Source organism: Cyanistes caeruleus, chromosome 4, assembly GCF_971803275.1.
Source record: "Cyanistes caeruleus chromosome 4, bCyaCae1.hap1.1, whole genome shotgun sequence".
NCBI classification, from domain to species: Eukaryota; Metazoa; Chordata; class Aves; order Passeriformes; family Paridae; genus Cyanistes; species Cyanistes caeruleus.
This window is the reverse complement of record NC_141704.1, coordinates 22,424,291-22,443,173: the sequence shown is the minus strand read 5'-3', so window position 1 is coordinate 22,443,173 and position 18,883 is coordinate 22,424,291. Positions and strand designations below refer to the sequence as shown.

The following is an 18,883-nucleotide window of genomic DNA, read 5'->3' as shown; positions in this document are numbered from 1 at the left end:
GATCCTGAGCTTAAAGGCTGCTTTGCCTTGGGTTTGACGGAGTGCTGAGAGCTGGGAAGGAAGGACCCTCCTCTTTATGGCTTCTTGGCAATCCAGACTTGTGGGGGTGAGGCTAACAGGCTTCCCCAGAACTGAGGCATAATGCCATGAAAAGACTCAACACTCCTTGGTTTCATTCCAAATTTTGAAATATTAAAATCTTCTATTGTATTTTTAAAAAAATTGCATTTCTTCCAGATGCTCTAGTGAGTCTTTATTCCAGATCAGAGCCTAATCCAGTAAGCATGTGCATATCCATTTATTACAAGCTGTTGTATAAAATTACACAGATTAATAGAGTTCTGGCAGGCTGACTATACATAGACATGCAAATGACAAAGGCCACACCTTAACATAAAACAAGACAGTAGTGCCCATGTTGATGTGGGCATATAGCACTGCTGTTGCTAATGTTTTCTTCACAGTACTTAATAACTACTTCTTTTGATATGTCTTTGAAGTGCTAATACATGATATTCCGTTTTACAAGAAAAAAAAACTAATATGGAAATGTTACTGGCATTTTAGAACCACAAAACATATTAATATAATCAGATTGACTATTTCAAAGTCCAACATATTCTATTAAGAGTCTTAGTTAAAATTAAATGCCTTCTTTTGTGCCTTAGATGATCATCCAATTCTGTCTTCAGCCAAAGAAAATAACAACTTTATTGCCTGTTCTTTCTACTTTTCACTTCTCACATGCTAGTCTTGTGGTCAAGGGAGGTACAGGCCTTACAGCTCAGCTCACAGAGGGAGTATGTGTCTCTTTCTTTTCCAATCCTGTGTGATGCAGTTGCTCTTGTCTCAAAGTTAGCCTAGCATGGCAACAAGATCTGTGTACTGGTGCTCCTTGGGCTTGGTGATCTACAGGGAGGAGAGTACAAACAGGAGAGTAGAAAACAGCTATGGAGATGGCAGTGACCTCGAAGCCACTCTAGTTTTTTCAAAAAAAGGCCATTTGCTCTTCATGTGTTTCACGGTTGTTTGGTATTCTCACGCTAAAATGTTTTGGGAAAAGCTCCAATATCCCTTTTGTGATGCACAGTGTCAAATATACAATTAGAATTACTAAATGTGATGAAAACTACTTACAATCCACTAAATCAGGGAAATGGGTGGCCCACCAAAGACTAGAGCTTCAGCACAGGATGACTTTTGGAAACTTGATGATTGGGCCAACAGAAACTTCACAGAGGTGTGAGAGCAGAGGTGCAAAGTTCTGCACCTGGAGCAGGATTACCCCATACACAGAGAATTAACTGGCTGAGTAGCAGCACTGATGAGAAGGGCTTGTGGTGGAGGTCACAGTGGATGTGAGCTTGAGTATGAGCCACTATCATGGTGAGGGGGTAGGAGCATGTCACAGCATTTGTCCAGCCTAAAGAAAAGCCAAGAGAATAAATAATACAATTGCTGTTTTAACCTGGATAATGAGGGAGGGTGTAAAGGTATGACAAGCTGTAGTCCTGCTTTGAGTGAGAATGGATCAGTCAACCTCCACATTTCTATGATTCCATTCAAACTGTATTTTCTAAAATTTTATTTAATTAACATTCAACACAATTGTCTAACCAAAACCAAGAACCTGGAAGTTTCTTTATTGCAAATAACCAGGATATTATGGTAGGATATGAAAAAAAATGTGCTCTATTCATGGCTTTTCATGACCTTTTTTCCACAGATATATATAGTATTAGCCATTGTCAAATACAGAGCTAAAGGGACCATTGACCTACCTGTTAAGAAAAATACTGGTTCTAGATTCCTAAGGGAAATTACAGTAGCTCTTACGCATTTGTAGAATGTAAATATTTGCTGAAGGTAATAAAAATCTGACTGTCTTCCAGTCAACAGTCACAACTGATAGACACGGTATGTTTAGATACTGCCTCTGAGGCAGCATGAAATCCTGGTATTATGCAACATCCAGGAAAGTTTTTGTATCAATTTCAGTGGAACAGCATTCAAGCATATAGTTTTTATTTGCCCATTTAAGAGATTGTAAAGCAGCGCTAATTTACCACTCACTTGACTAAAATAGAGAAGTATGAGCATTTTAGAAACCAAACTATGCAAAAGAGTGTGCTTTTTGAAGGATAGATGCGTGTTGGCAAAGACAAGGGATTGAGTGGATTCACCATTGACAGGTTACCTAATATCCATTTTACTCCTTGCACATATTAAACAAGTTTTAAAGTATCCCCACTTTTGCTGTCATGCCAAATACACTGCCACTTGATAAATATGGGAGTGATCCTGACTCCTTTGAAATCATGCCAAACTTCCCATTGTCTTCATTGGCCAGCACCTTGTACTCTATGAACCACAGGAAGCAAAACTTTGACAAATGTGAGCAAGAGCTGCTGGCAGAGTTGTATCTAATATCAAATTATCTGTTATGTGGTGATTAAATTTTATTTCTTGCTTAATCAAACATTCAGTCATGTTATGGGATAACAGCTACTGTGCCATAGATGGAAAACACAGAGTGCCTGGGAAGCACATGAAAAGCTGGTGTCTGAGCCTACCTCAAAGCTGAGGCTTTTCTTTCTGTTACAGCATTCTTAGGCTAACCTACACTCAAGTTTCTTGCCTCAAGGGTGATATTATTTCTCGATTTTCTTTCCAAAGTACTGGACTGTGTCCCCAATTTTCCTCTCTTTGCACTCAAATTAAGCTGAATCAGTCCCTCTCTGGATTTTCATGTACTCTGCTGCAACATTTTGTATTTAATGGGCTGGTTTTATTACAAATTTTAATTTAACTTTTATTTTTTTTATTTTTTTATTTAAAACTTTTTTTTTGTCAAGCAGAACCTCTGTGTGGTTTTTTTTTTCAGATTGGTTTCAGACTCAATCTGAAATTTAAGTATCTTCAGGCTCCTACTACTGTTTGTCTTGGCTTGCTTCCACAGGTCTCATTTCTCTGTATTTTGCAGTGCTTGGGAATGCCACTGGTGACTTTTCTTGGACTTGGATAGGATTTTTCAGTCTTAAAAATTAAAACTTCTCCAGGATAGAAAAAGGAAATATTGGGTACAAGAGCAAGACAGGGAGTTTTTCCTGAGTCATCTGCTTCACTCAATTGACTACCTGGTCAGTCAGAAAAACACAGCTGAAAAAGCATTTAATAGGTATAAAGTTAAGTTCAAGTCAATTTTGCACAGAGCGGAGAACCCCACCCAGAAGAATCAGAGATATCAGTGGAAGTTTATTATATCTATCTTCATAATTTCTTACATGGTTTTCCAATCCAATATATCCCCTGAGACTTCGTATTCTCAGTTTAGTGTATACAATGTTTAAACAGTTTCCAAGCTCTCTGAAAATATCTAGGAATCTAAATTGGTTTAATTGTAATGTAAATGGCCATCATTCTCAGATTACACTGCAGTCTGGCATTATGACTGAGCTTGCATTGGGAACACAACTGAAAACTTGTCTGCAGCACAGCTCTGCCAGGCATTGCACACTCTGGCTTTACTGAGTTAAGCAGCTGGTTACTACTTTCATGAATCACCTTCTGAACTGTTGGGGTTTTTGCCATTTGTGAAGGATTTCTAAGGATCTCCATGTCTGCATGTCCACAAATCCAGGACATACAGCCACTGCTCTAGTGCTTACTTGTGCTATGGTGTGTAGGCACAGCCTGGGAGGTTTATAGCAGATGGGATCCATTGTGCTACTGATTTGTGCATGCACTGGAGGCAAGACTCATTTTGAACACTGGTTTTGCTATACATGCATTGAAGTTCGGTCTGCACATGCACAAGCTCTGATGTGTCTGGGGTACATCAGGCTCCATACATATGCAGACACATGATCCCTGTCAGTCTGAAAGAAGATTGCAGGGGTAGTAGGCAGGGTTGAAAAGATGACAGTCTTCCAGTGAAAAATTAAGTTCACTCTCCTGTTGAAATTTAAAAGTTTAATAAAGGACAATAGGAGAGAAAGATAATAAAGCAAAGTTTAGCGGCAGGGTGCTTGGCGTTCAGCCAAGAGCACACCTGCTGTTTTAGAGACATCCTTTACATACCTTTTCTATTGCATCAACCTATTACTAATTCATAAACAATTATATATATTTAAACTTTTCTCCAAACTAGTTTAAATGGTCCAAGACCTGTTTAGCATGGCTCCTCCTTGAGCCCGCCTTTTTAGAGCACACACATTTCTCAGCTGTGGTTTTAGTCAATTCTTATTATCACCTCCAGCTTGGGTTTTGGTCCATACTTTCTTCAGATGGTGGGTGCTGGTAATTGGCATATCAGCAGCAGGGGTCTTCATTATACATTCATTAGATGTTATCCCAACCAAGCAGGCAGCTCAATTACCACAAGCATAACTATAGCAGCCATTTCACTACTATGCCCAAGTTTAGTTAATAGCAGAAATAAAAACTATAGCAGTTACTTTAACATTATACATAATAATATCCATTTCAATATTTTGCAAAAAGACAATATTATAATATGTATTTACAACACTTCCTCTGACTTTGAGTTCACCAGCAGAATGACATGTTGCTCAACATATGTCTGCAATATCACTGGTTTCGGGCAATGTAGATCCTTTCCCAAAGGCTGCAAGATAGTTTGAAATCAGATGGCCAGGATGCTTATCACTAAGGAAGAAAACAAGTATTCTCATCTCAGTCTCATACCCTGGTAAAACCTATGCAAAACTTCATAATCACATTTCAGAATAAATGGCTATGCATGAATTGTTACTTCTTTAAGAACTGAGGTAGTACAGCATGACCTCCCCTCAAACCTGTGAGACCAAGATGGCCATTTTCCAGACGATCTGAATAAGAAATATGTCGTATGAAGAGACACCACTGTGGCTATCTGCCTTACATGCATGATAGCCAGTGTGTGGGAAACTTCCCTGACTTCCTATAAGGACACGATCCTGTAGTTTTATCTCAGCGCTTTGAGAGCTTTCTCACACAACACAAAGCAAGGAACAAAATTTAAACCTGTGTACCGGACAAAACCAAAACATTAGGCTTCAATGCTGAAAGAAATGAAGAAATAGATATTGATGCAGTAGCTGCTAAAAAGTAATTTTGTTTTCTTCATATGTAAGCAAACCACCAAACCTTCCCACAGAGCTTCCTGAGTTTGAACAGGCTGCACACATATGAGCATGGTACAGTAAATTTCTACTCTAATAATTTCCATCGTGTAGAAGGGCTATTTTTGACTAAGCTGAGCAATAGTAGAATCATGGAATGGTCTGGATTGAAAGGGACCTTTAAAGTTCATCCAGTTCTAACCCCCCTGCCACCAGCAGAGACACCCTCCACTAGACTATGTGGCTCAAAGCCCTGTTCAACCTGGCCTTGACCTCTTGCAGGGATTGGACATCCAAGACTTGTTTGGACAACCTGTTCCAGTATCTCACCACTCTAAGAGCAAAGGAATGCTTCCTAATATCTAATCTAAACCTACCTTCTTTCTGTGTAAAGCCACTATACCAAGTCCTATCGCTACCTGTCCTTGTAAAAAGTCCATCAGAGTGTCTTATTGAGAAACTAATATAATTACTGCTTCTAACTTCCTTTTTACTGACACACACTTGTACTTGGAGATAACTTCTGTTTCAAGACATAGCTGTTACCAGGAAAAAACAAATGATTTTTCATTTGTTTCAGGCTGGTAAAGAAAACTGTGAAGCAGTATCAATTCAACCTGAACTGCAGTGGCTTGAGGTATGAAAGTCTATACAGATACAGGCTTTTCCACTTGGTTTTGCAAAAGTACTCCAGTCAGGATGTAGAGCTTGTAAGCTGTTCTGATGCACAGCATGGGCCAAACTGAAACTGTCAGCCCTGATGATCATTGTGACATAAACACAGGTCTGTGTGAGATAACCATCTCAGTTTTCACTTAAACTACAGGTTAAAAAATAAATTAGGTCAAATCATACTGTGCCTTTTAGATCTTCAATCTAAGACCTTGGAAAAAAAATGTAATTAATTTTTTGCAACTGTTGCTTCATGAAAGGAATTTTAATGTGGTAGCAGGTTGCAGCATTCAACACTGTAGCCTTGACATCTCTTATTAAATATTTAACTTCTGGAAATTGTATACTTAACAAGCATCAGTGAAACCTGTTCCTGAGAACACAAGGTTGATAATGTAAAAGTAAGGATGGATAAAATAAATATTATGAAGTTGTTACATAATATTTTATCTCTGAGAGAGACAAGATTTTTATTTTTCTGATATTAATTTGAATGCATATTTTTCGTGTGAGACAAAATTTTGTAGACTCACTAAAATAAGTGCATTTAATTCACAGACTGGTTTGGTTTGGGGCTTTTATTTCAGACTGTATGTGAAACATTTCTTGTGTTTGTAAAGCAGATTACCTTTGAAACATGGTTGTCTAAAAAAGGAAAAGAGATGAAAAGATGGAGACCCTCACACAGGTACCAAAACTTTTGTCCTTCATACATGATCTCACTATAACACTAGGAAACATCTCAGTTATTTTGCTTTTGAGAATTAAAAGCTGGTGTTGATCAAAGTCTCTGTAGAAATTTTACACTGACAACCAGATGAAACATGGTAAATAAAGAATTATTCCTCTAGTTCTTGTATTAAAGTGCTATTTTTTCCATGGAAATAATAAGCTTTATGATAAATCAAGTAAATTGCCTAAGCACCTTAGCTCTTTTTTGTTATGTATTTATTATGCACTGCACTTCTCTATCCATATTTTACTGCAGTATGAGGGAACATTTAAATTGTGATTGTAGCAAGGCCTAGTAACACCCAGGTTTTGGGACAGGAATGCTCTAAACTGCTGAGGAGGAACCTTGGCAGAGATTGCTTCTCAGAGGCAGCTAACACCAGTCTGTCTCTAGTTGTTTCTGAGGACAGCAGTTAACTATTTTCTGTTCTGTGTATTCAATCCCTTGAAATACAGATCACGTGAATTTTCCTAGTAAGGGCAGAAATACCAGTTTAAAAGCCAATTGAAAGAACTGTAGTCATCTTGAATGAAATCTCAAAAACAAAAAGTGGATAAACAATACACTGACCACAAATAGTGACAGCATTACATACTTGGTATTGTTGTATTTAAATAGTAGAATAAGGTTCCTGTGTACATACCTAGAATATATAAGCAATTTATACTCTGTCTTATTCTTAAATGTAATACATGCAGAGTATCAAATCTATAAAACATATCACACCAACATGTCTGCAATTTGAAGACCTCTGTTCACCCCAGCTGGAAGTCAACCATTTGTGAAACAATTCTCAGGAACCTGGCTTTGTGCCCAGTGACTATGATGGAAGCAAGAACAACGTTTTTATAAGTGCTGGTAAGTCATTTAGCAGGTTCACCTCACTTTTTAATCCATTTGGAAGAAAAAGGGAAGGAATGTTTTTGGTGCTTCAAAAAACGTGAGGCAAACACACACACTGTCACACACACACACATATTACTCAAAGTAGCTGAGACATGAAAGCTGTGAAGAACAGATGATGGCCATAAGGGCGTTAGTTAGGAGTTAGTGGGGAGCTGCAGGCTCTCAGGCAGTACATGCAGGCACTCTGTTCCCTACTCCTGCACATGTCTCGTGCCTGTCCCAAATGACAGCCCTAAGGAGCAGTAAAGATTCCATTCCCTATCTGCTGGCAGTGCCTTCAGCTCTTCTGTTGAAAATACCAGCACAGATGCCTGTTAGTGGCAGAAGCGGTGATGATTTATTTTGGGATGAAGACATGTCTCTCTTGGAAGCTGGATGAAATCCACCTATCTTATTTTGCAGAACTAATTTCAGCAGACTGTATTATCAACCTCTTTCAGTCACTATGAGCCTTACTTGACTCAGATGAGGAAGAGATTCAGATAACAAAGAGAGATATAAATGCACTCTTGAAGTTGCATTGCCATATCTTTTCCTGTCTCTATAGGTATATTTCTATATTTTATTAGCACTGTTTCTGAGCTATAGGGATTTTTAACAGCTCATTGCCTAATTTAATTCTCCAAGAAGAGACACAAAATTTGATGGCGTATGAGATGCTTTCATTTGACATTTTTATTAGACCTGTGTCCATCAGTGTACTGGGAAAGACCAAGCAATCAATTCTGCCTTGCCCTTGACTTTCCAGCATGTGACTGATAATGTTCACAGTCACAAAGCTGCCTGTGTGAGTCAATACTTAATTTGTCCATCTCTCTATTGCTCTTCAGATGAGTTTGGATTGCTTTTGGATGAGTGTGTTCTCTGTTTTTTGCCATGTACAGACACCACAGTTTTAGATTGTGGCCTGCCCTTCTTATTTCACACCAAAGCTTATGTGAAGTTCTGTGTAGATGCATTGATTTACTGTAACTCTGCTGTTGCCTCCTGTTTCTTCTTATTATCTTACTAGAGTTTAAGGTTAAGGCTGTTAGCCTGCCAAGAGAGCCATGGTGATCAACAAGAAAAGCTCCAGGTGTGCAAAAGGTTTCTGTGTCACACAGTCCATAGGAGGAAAATAACAAAAAGTTCAGAAAAAAGAAGACCTCATTTCCATGGTAAGTATCTCTGCACTTGAATTTGTCCCTTAAAATAGAGGGAGATATTATGGTATTTGAGATTATATTGAACAGCAGCTACAAATAAGAAAGACTTCTTAGTGGCAATTTTTATGCACAGTAAGTTATTAATATATCATGGAGTATCATAACTATATTATGGAAAAGAGTCAATTTTTCATGTAAAATAGGGCCATGAGATAATATGTGTTCGTGTCCCACTTTGCTGATGATCTCTTAACACTTTGAAATTCCTTGACTACATTTACTGTTCTGTATGCAGATTAATGGAATACTTACGAAGCAGAGTTGAATCTTCTTGTACCAGTGGTGCATTTGGTCCTGTACAAATGGCCAGAAAATATCAAACCACTTCCTAAACGTTCAGTACAATGCATGACACCAGAGTGTATTTTAGATAACTAATCTTATACAGCAGTTTCTGTTTTTAGTTTAAAGCAAAATGTCAGTATTCTACATGCATATGAGTTTCTGGGTGTATGACTTGCTAGGCAAAATAACTAACACAGTTTGCATCATCTAAAAGAATAATGCTTAATACTATGGGACTGGATGTAATAGCACAGAATAGCAAAGCTACACTAAATCTGTCTTACATAGTATTAACATAATATAATAAGTTTTGTTTGTAGTATTGCTTCAGGACCAAGAATAGGCTGTCCTATAGCCCTGGAAAAGTGCTACTATGCAAAATAATAAGAGGTGTGGTCTGATTATTTGAGGGCTCTGTGTACTTACAAAGCACTCATGTGTCTGTGTGAATAGCAGGAAGTTCCATCAGTTCCATGACACTTCTGGAAATAATAAATGTATTCAAAAAAAGCTTTGGATCCTTAACTGAATTATCCAACAAACATTCTCAAATCAATTAATAGAAATAGGTGCTTGCAGTTGGCTTGGCTGAATTACTCTTTGAAGACATTACTCCCTCTTGCTGTAAAATAAAACACTAATCAACAGGAACTTCAGTTAGGAGATTAAAATGACTGAGATGAATTGTGTAAGTGACCATTCAGATTTTGTAACTTTCAAGAAAATATTTGCACTGTTATACTTGAAAAGGGCATTTTCTCCTTTTTGTTCTGTATCCATCTGTGGTTGCAGAAGGTGTACTAGCAGGGGTGCCCAATTCTGCCCTGCCAGAACAGAGCTGATCACTTTCTCAAGAGATAACAAGTACTAGGACTGTGATCATTTCACAGGCAGAGTAAAAAGGGATGTCCTCTGATACTTTTCACCCTCTTAGATACCTAAAGAAAAAAGATTCCTGATCTTGCTCTTAATTACTGTCCCTTAATTGATTTTAAAACCAGGCAGCACTCCTGGCAGAACATTTCTAAAGGCTACTTCTATGTCTCTAGCAGTCACTCACTCAGCATGCAGAATCATGGCTTTCAAGTTCCACTACCTGAAGCGTGATAATAATTACTCAGAAAAAGGTTTGTTTGCTTGCTTGAGACAAAGCCTTTATTCTTGAAGTTGTCTTGATCAGAATGTTAACAAAAGCCACAGGCTTCCAAGGTTGGACTGGATCCTTTTTATTCTTATCAGTATAAACAAGCTCTGCATAATTCAATTTCTAACTGAATTTCTCATCTCAGACATAGCTGCTTGGCTAATTACTCTGGAAAATTATTATTTTTTTTTTACCTGACTTGCTTTTAAAAATGGTTACTTCTGTGATACTGCAATGAAAAGTAATGTTATTTGGGAACTGAGGTGTATTTATGATCTAATGACTACAATGAAAATGAAAACTTCATGCTAATAAAGTTTATTTTTGGTATTATGATTTCTACATTTACTGTAAGATAAATTCAAGCTTGGCATATCACATTTTGAAACTTTTTAGATAGCTTATGCTAATTTATGCGATGTGGGGATTAATCTCTGTCAACTCTCAGTCAAAACCAGGCTGTCATCACTTTTATTTATTGGAATGCAAAAATACGACTGCAGAAAGCAGAAGGACTTCATGTGGGTGCTATCAGGAGAAGACAGATTGGTGGAGCTGTGGTTTTTCAAGAGAAGGAGGAATATGGTGGAACAGTGCAGTTGACAGAGGCCAAAGGATGACTCTAGCTCTAGGGCATGATATTCAGCTAGCAACAAAAGAATGGGGGGAAATGGGGGGTGCAGACCAAAAGAAAACTCAAAATTAATGAATAACCCAATTTTATTTCTTTCCTCTTCCTCAGTGCAAAGATATGGACTTGATGCCTGTTTGCAGATAATGAGAACAATAACAAAGAACCACACTGATAATCACTTTTGCATCTACACAGATTAGCTCATAACTCCACTGATTCTGCCTAGATGTTCAGGATGAGGGGACAACCAGTATTACATAAAAATGCTTCGTTTTCAATAATATTTTGAGTCTGATTATCTTAGAATAACATTATGGTTTCATGAGTTAACATATCTTGGTAACAGAAAACAACTTCCAAACTTGTGTCTCTTCCTAGCATAGCATAATTATTATTGCTATCTGCTTTTCCAGAGCTTCAAGTGATTAAATGAGTTCTAGGAATGAAAATTAAATATTAGGTCTAGAATTGGAGAAATGAAAAAAAAAAAAATAAAAAAAAAAATTGAATTCACATTTGGAACTTATAGCATGACAGAATTGAGGATCTCTGTGCAATTTTAATTTACTTTTTCAGTGTACAGACCTTGTGATTTTCTTTAATAATATGAAACTGTACTTCCATTTTTCAGTGCTTCCCCCCCTCAGACCATGGTTTGGATTAAAAAGAAATTGCATTTTCTTTTCAGAGTTTTCATGATAGCTGTTAACAGAATAAGAATATTTAATTCAAAAGCATTGTTATTGTTACCTCCACAACGTGACTATTACATTATGTGGTATCATTTTTCTCATTCTATAAGCAGAGGCAGAGAAATGAAAACAAAAATTATCAATGCACAATATATGCCAATTTCTATTAAAGAAGGAAATTCCACCTGGGCCCTACATTTCCAAAGCATGAGGCTCACCTATTGACCAAGACAGTAGGTTAAATGTAAGAAAATGTCTGGAATCAAAAAAGCTGTCTGTGGCTGAGGAAGGTTCAGTTCCTCAGAAAAGCACTCAGCTACATAGTCTTAAGGTCATCACTGGCTATCCTGCTTTTCCCTGGCTCACCAATGCATGTCTACTTAAGTCTTTAAAGGAAATAACCTATAGTCTCTACCCTTACAGGCTCCAGATTTTTCCAAGAGCATCATCCATTCTCTTTGTGAATCTGGAATATTTTGCCATTAAATTAAAATTAAACATGATGTCATAACACTTACACACAAGGAAGAACAAACTGAGATTGAATGAGGAGCCCTCATTGGGACATTTTACAGGCATATGAATGCTTGGCTTTGCTATCTAATTTTTTTATTTTTTTTTCAATGGTTGTATAAGAAAGAAGAAAGCTAATTTGAAACAGATTTCCAGAGAGACCATGATAATCAGAATACTGGAGTTGCACTTATCTTCAGTATTAGTAAAAAAGCAATCATCAATTCAAATAATCTTGCAGTAACTGCTGCATACTCAGCTGTTCAAATGAGTAAAAAGAAAAGTAATTATAATTTTCAAAGCACTGTGAATTTTTTTTTTAATGGTACAGGATAGTAGGCTGTAAATTCATTCTTTCACATGGTGTGATAATTACCTGCCATATTTGAGATGGCCAAGTCTAATTCCCCTCATACTGAAATGCATGAAAATCTTTTCACCATCTTCAGCAAGTGTGATGGCATCTCTGGATGGCTGTAAGGTTTTTTGGCATTTCACCTGAACAATGCAGATTCAGCACCTGCAAGTTTGTATTATTGTTTGTTCTTTTGTCCTAAACACAGTAGTTTCACAGAGATAAATAATTTTTTCATTTGTTTGTTTGGAGTGATGCTTTGCAGTTACTGTATTTTTTAAGCCTATGTCCTGTAGTAGCTGAACCAAAGAATAGACTCTGCAGAATTGTGAAAAGAATGTCCCTACCTAACTGCAGCTTTTCAAGGAGCTTGTTATTGTTCTTGTTACAGCTGCACCGAGAAAATTAGAAAATAGGGAAACAGCACGGCCTTATAACTAACAAGCCCCTGCCATACCCACAATTACAAGGAAAGTACAACTACAACAAATCCTCCTGCTGGAAAAATGCCAAGAATGACTAGGACTGAGTCCAAAGTTTCTCAAACTATGTAATTATGAAGTTATCACTTGAAAAAAAGAAATCTGTAAGGTCGAGAAATCCCACCTCTTTCTCAAACATTCCTGCTCTGTTATCAGGGCCATGTGGGCTATGTCTGATAAACTCTCCTCTAAACACTCGCAGAGGGACCCTTGCATCAGTGTGCAGGAGCAAGGGTGTACTGCATCCCAGGGCTCCCATGTACATCTGCTGGATGTAGACCCCTATAAACTTTTCAGCCCATTCCTGGTTCTCCCCAGGGAAACCTGTCCATCATTGCTGCAGGGTGGGTGCCCCAGCTGTGAATGCCAGGAGTGGGAGGAGAGAGGCACTGCACAGTGCTGGTAGCTCCCATGTGCATGACTGGGGATGATACTTTTACATCACCTCTCTTTTCTACATAAAATCTTATGTCTTGTTTATTATCTGGTACAGACTGACCAACTCTACATTTCTTGTAACTTCTTGCTGAATTTTTCTGTGTTTTTTACACCATACTTTTTGCTGATTGCCAGATTTCTTAAAATGTGACTATATCCTACTGCTTTGATTGTTTCCTGGACACTGGGCAGCTCTGAAAAGTCACAGGAGAATGGTTTGGTTGGAAGTGATCATTAAAAATCATCTAGTTTCAAACCCTCTCCATTGGGAAGGGACACCTTCCACCAGACCAGGTTGCTGGAGTGGGAGAATCCCCTCTCCTGACTGCTGACCTTCCTTTAATGCAACCCTGGGTACAAGGGCCCTTCTGTGCAGCAAGCATGCATTGCCAACTCATTTTGAACTTTTTATCAACTAAATGAGTACTTTTTACTTCTGCTTCATATGTGCAATGAGTTATTAATATTTCTGTAATTTTTGGAATACATAACTGCAACTGAATAATTGGCCTTGGCAGGCTGCCAGACACCTACCCAGCTGCTTGCTTACTCTCCCTCCTCAACATGACAGAAGAGGAAAATGTGAGAAAACTCATGAGTAAAGACAAGGCAATCCCTTGCAGTCACTGTCACAGGCAAAACAGTCTTGACTCGGAAAAGGTTGATTTCATTTATTACCCATTAAAAAAAAAAAAGAAGAAAAGTAGGGTAATGAGAAAGACAAAACCAAAGCACTTTCCCATCCACTCCAGACCTTCTTCCCAGGTTCAACTTCAATCCTTTTTCCCCCTAAATCTCCTAACTCTTCTACCCCAGGTGGGACAGGTGGATGGAGAATGAAGTGTTGCAGTCTATGCACAACTGCTCCTCTCTGCTTTTTCCTCCTCACACTGTCCTGTTGCTCCAGTGAGTCCTTCCCCCAAGGGCTGTACAAAAAGGTTCAAAAACAGACTGCTCCACTGTGGGTACTGCAGCTCCTTCCAGGAAATCTGCTCCTACGTGGGCTCTCCATGAGCTGCCTGTTTCTTCAAGGGTACATCCACAGGCTGTGGCATAGGGAACTCCATGGGCTGCCCTGTGAGTTTCTGCTCCATTGTATTCTATGGGCTGTGGGGGTATCTCTGCACCTCCTTCCTCTCCTTTTCTGATCTAGGTGCCTCCAGGGCTGTTTCCTCTCATATTTTCTCAATCCTCTCTCTCTCTCTACAGGACTGAAGGTTTCCAACTCCCTTTTAAATATGTTTTCGTAGAGATGCCAGCAGTGTGGCTAACAGGCTCAGCTGTGTGGCTTATGGTACCTCAGTTTTGGAACCATTTGGAGCTGTCCCTGCCCAATGCAGGGACAGATCCTGGTTTCTTTTCACAAAGGCCACCCTCACAGCCCCCTTCCAGCACCAGGGCATGGACACCCAATACAGTTACTGTGCAAGTGCTGCAAAGCCAGCTTCTCCAAAATGCTCCAGGTTTCAGCATTCATTCAGCTCAACTCTGCATTCAATCCATGACTGCATGTGTCCCACCCGTAGTGAGTCAGTGTGCAGGTCAGGCATAGTCTGGCCACGGCTCATTGCCTCCCAGAGGCTGTTCCTGCCCTTTCTTCCCATGCTTGCAGCTGCATAACTCTCTTGCTCTAGCATGCCTCACAGAATTATATGCTTTGATTATGATTAGGATCTTTAATCCGATGAAAAACAGCACCCTTTTCATTTGCAGAGTTAGCTTTCTGACAATTCCTGACAGATGGTGAACATCTAACTTAGTGCAGCTATAAGTTTAACTGTGTATGAATAACCATGATGGGCGCTGTTCCTAGTGTGCATGTGTGCTTTTTATTCCCAGAACACCCAAACGAAAATATGAGATGCTTTTTGAATGTGAAATGAGGACAGGTATATACGATTTAAAAGAGTTGCAAATGCCCATGACAGAAGTTGTTACAAACTTAGAGCTCTGGGAAAGAAACTAAACAAGTTTACAGGATTTATTTGCAGGAAAACAAACAAGGTTGCAGGATGTTCAGCTTTGCACATTGCAGTCCATACAAAAATTATCCCAAATTGCATGAAACAATTCAAACCAGGCAAAGGATAATAGGTAAGGAAACCAAAGATCTCCAGCTGAAGGCCCAGAGAAGGATAAGGGTGCTCAAGTGAATGAAAGGAAAATATTCCCTTTCTAGACAAGGCTATTCAGCCAGGAGCATTCCCCTGAGATATGATGTGAGAGACACCTATAAAATCACGAGCATCACAGTGAAGATGAATAGAGTAAGAAACAAATATTATCTTGGACCCCAGCCAAGGTGATAGTGGCAGTGTTTTCCAAAATTCCAACATTTACAGGGGATAAGAGCATCCCAGAAGGTGCTGTACAATTTACTCCTGTATGTCCAGCAGCCCTATCCAGACAAGCAGGAAGCCTGGGTGGAAAATGGTGGGACTGTCTGAGGACTGGAAATAAGGAGCAACTGGGAACAGAAGAGCCGCAACAAAGAAACTCAGTAGAGTCTTTGCTTCATTTGCTTTGATTCTTGGTAAGAGTCCCAGAGCCTGTAACTTTTATAGCAGAGAGCTCAGATGACAGCTTGATTTGGGGTAGGCATACACAAAGTATTTAGACTAATCAGAAGAATTAAATGTTAATAAGTCACCAGAACCAGATGACATTCACCCAAGAGTTCAGAAGGAAATGAGACATAATACTGCAGAACTATTGGCTATCCACAGCACATACTGGAGGGGGGACCTGGGAGCTACCGAGCGGCGAGTCTGACTCATGAGAAAATGGTAGAACAGGTCTGTAGAAAAGAAAGGGACTGCTGAATACATGAATAAACAGTATCTATTGAAAAAGTGTCAGCATGGCTAGAGTGAAGGGGTGTCCTGCCTCCCTGGCCTGCTGGAATTATAACATAGGCACAGGGAGTAGAACACTTGAATTTCTAAAAAAGCCTTTGACTAGATTACATGCTAAAGGTATACAAAAAACACAGCCTCTCATAGCCATAGAAATACAGAAAATGACCTTTTATCTACTAGAAGATGGATAAAGGTTGGAAAATTAAGGCTAATCTGTACAGAGTGGAAAAATATTGGCAGTGGACTTCAGTAGGGGCTAGTATGAGGACCAGATTTATTCATATTCTTCACCAGTGATGTGGAAAAGGAAATGCAGCAAATTCCTCACATTTGAAAATTATACCAAGCTCTCACAATAGGCATTGAGGAACTCCAGAAGTTTAAAAAAACCGAATGAAAAAGGAGATATCTAATTCACTTCATTCTAGCTAAAAGAAAAGCGGTGCATATAGAGAAAAAGAATTGGAAGTGCACCTACAGAATTCAGGATTCTCAGGATTCCAGCTCAAGAAAGTGATCTTGGAAACACTGCAGTCAGTATACAAAAATCATTGTCATAGTGTTCAGTATCAGCTCCCCTATAAAGCCAGCGAAATACAGATCATTGACAGGAAAGGTGTTGAAAAACAACACAAGGAGCATTATTTTGCCACTACATAAACCCCTCGTTCTGTGAACTTGAAATTTCTGGGACCTCAAGAAAAACATAAGACCTAGACAAGGTACAGAGAAAGGCAACTAAAATGATTGAGGGGATATCACAGCAGTCTTACAAGGAAAGAGTCAAAAGGTGGAAGCTCTTTAAGAGGGAAATGAAGTTTGAAAGGAAAAAGGACTCAAATTACAAAATTATGAAGGTAGTGGAAAGGTCAATGCAGTAGTAAAATTTACAACATCTTGCAGTGCTAGGATTAGAGAGAACTTGGTGAAGCTAATTTAAAATAGGCAAAAGGGAGATACTATCACAGCCTTAAAAGGGAGTAGATAAATTCCTTAAAGGGAACAGGCAGTGATGCATGATACCTTCTGACATCTTTTAACCAAGTCTTGTGGACAGCAGGGAACGAGCCTCTTCTGCTTTCTCCCAGTGGCATTTTCTACTGCCATGGTAAAAGACAGTGTGGGCACTAAATGGGCTGGACTAAATGAGGCATAAGGAGAAACTTGTCATAGAAAACGCATGCAAAAGCCACTGCTTTAATTTCTTCAGTCCCCTTAAAGAAAAAAAAAATGGAGGAAGAAAAAAGGAATTAAAAAGGAATTTCCTGTCACTAATTTCATGCTCCCCTTCATAAAAATGTCCCACTTATGGTCCTTTTCTTAGAATTGTATTAAGCATTAACCACAATGCAAATTGTGCAACACACTCATATTGTATGCCAAGGTAAAAAAATCAGGAAATGCAAATAAACACAAGTACATGACAGCATTAATTAAACACTGCATTGGTCTCCTAAAGTCCTTTGTGAAATAAAATGGAATTTTTTAATTTATTCTGTGCCCCACACAATAGTGACCAAATGAAGTGAAACTAGGTTTCAAGTTTTCACAGCCCTCTTCATCTCAGAAACATATGAAAGGTTTCACTGTCCTCCCACTCTGCCCACCACTCTTCCAGCAGATATGCAAATCAAATCTGCTCTGTTCCCTCACTAGCTCCCTTCTCCCATCAGAACAGATAAAAAACAGAACTAGAGCTGCTTTCCTTACTTCTAATTCTACTGTTGAGCAGGACTGAAACTTCTCACTTTTCTCTCCTATTCATGACCACAATAAAAAGAAAGGAATACTATATAATTTCCTGGTACCACCCATAAAACAAAGGAAGTCAAAACTTTAATTTCTTCCCACACCTTCCCCTCTCCTATATATTGGTTTACTTGCTGTCCTATTAACCCCAATGAGATGGCACAGGTATCTTTAGTCATTTCATTATCTTCAGGTGTCTCTGTCCTTCTGTAATCCTCATCTATTCAGGGCTCATTCATCCTCTTACCTTAGTTGAATGGTTAGTTATGGCCTCTCACGTGTATCCCCCGCCTGGCCCTGCAGTCCTGGTCATTCTGCTCACACTGAATTGTCCTCAGAGCTGTTTCTGCCCAGTGGTGCCTATTACCCACGCCATCAATGCAGGGTGGCCATGCAGTGACAGATCCCACGAGCCCAGCCCAGGAACACCCTGATCCTGCTGCTCTCACAGCCACAGTGCGAGGGAGACACGAGACCCTTTCTCCCCAGCCAAGATTAAGTGTTATTCTTGTTGAGTTGAACTGAGTAAGGGCAAGTGACCAGAAAGTCCCACCATTCTTGTGCTCAGGGGATTTAGATGACTCTGCTGGATGATGTTGTCTCAGCTGTCCTGAAGCAGAATGTCTCTTTGAGTTCAAACAGTGCCCAGCCCCAGGGAGTGCCCTAACCAAAAGCACCTGTCAAAAGGAAGTTAAGCTACACCCACCCTTGGTTCCTGGTTTCCTTGGCCCTGAGGAATGCAGCTTTTCATATCGGACATTCCAGTTACTCTAAAACTGGTCATTCCTCCATCCAAATGCAAGAACCCACCCCAGTATTCTATGCTGAACTGCACTCTATTGAAGGGTTTACATTCTGCCACTGAATGGAATGAGTCACAGAGGCTTCACCCAGCAGATCACTTTAACAGCTAAGAGAGTCATGGCAAAATATATCTTATCTGGAGGGAGCCCATTGTTTTAGAAAAGAAGTATAACTGTGTGATATTTTTTGTAATTTGGTGTTAAACTCAGCTTTTTTTATAACAATTAGAGATTTTTGTTCCTATTCCTTATAACTGATTATCTTTTATGTTTATTAGAAAGTTTAAATGG

At 39.1% G+C, this 18,883-nt stretch overlaps 1 long non-coding RNA gene across 2 annotated transcripts; it reads right to left on the bottom strand.

Annotated features, from left to right (window-relative positions):
* Positions 1–15,145: 15,145 nt before the first annotated feature.
* LOC147653476 (uncharacterized) lies at positions 15,146–18,393 on the bottom strand. Of its 2 annotated transcripts, none has more exons than XR_015285891.1 (2): positions 18,037–18,393; positions 15,146–17,254 (listed from the first exon to the last, which is right to left on the bottom strand). It is a non-coding gene; the product is annotated as an uncharacterized LOC147653476 (long non-coding RNA). The 2 variants fall into 2 exon arrangements; XR_015285890.1 differs by lacking the exon at positions 18,037–18,393 and adding an exon at positions 17,751–17,922.
* Positions 18,394–18,883: the final 490 nt, after the last annotated feature.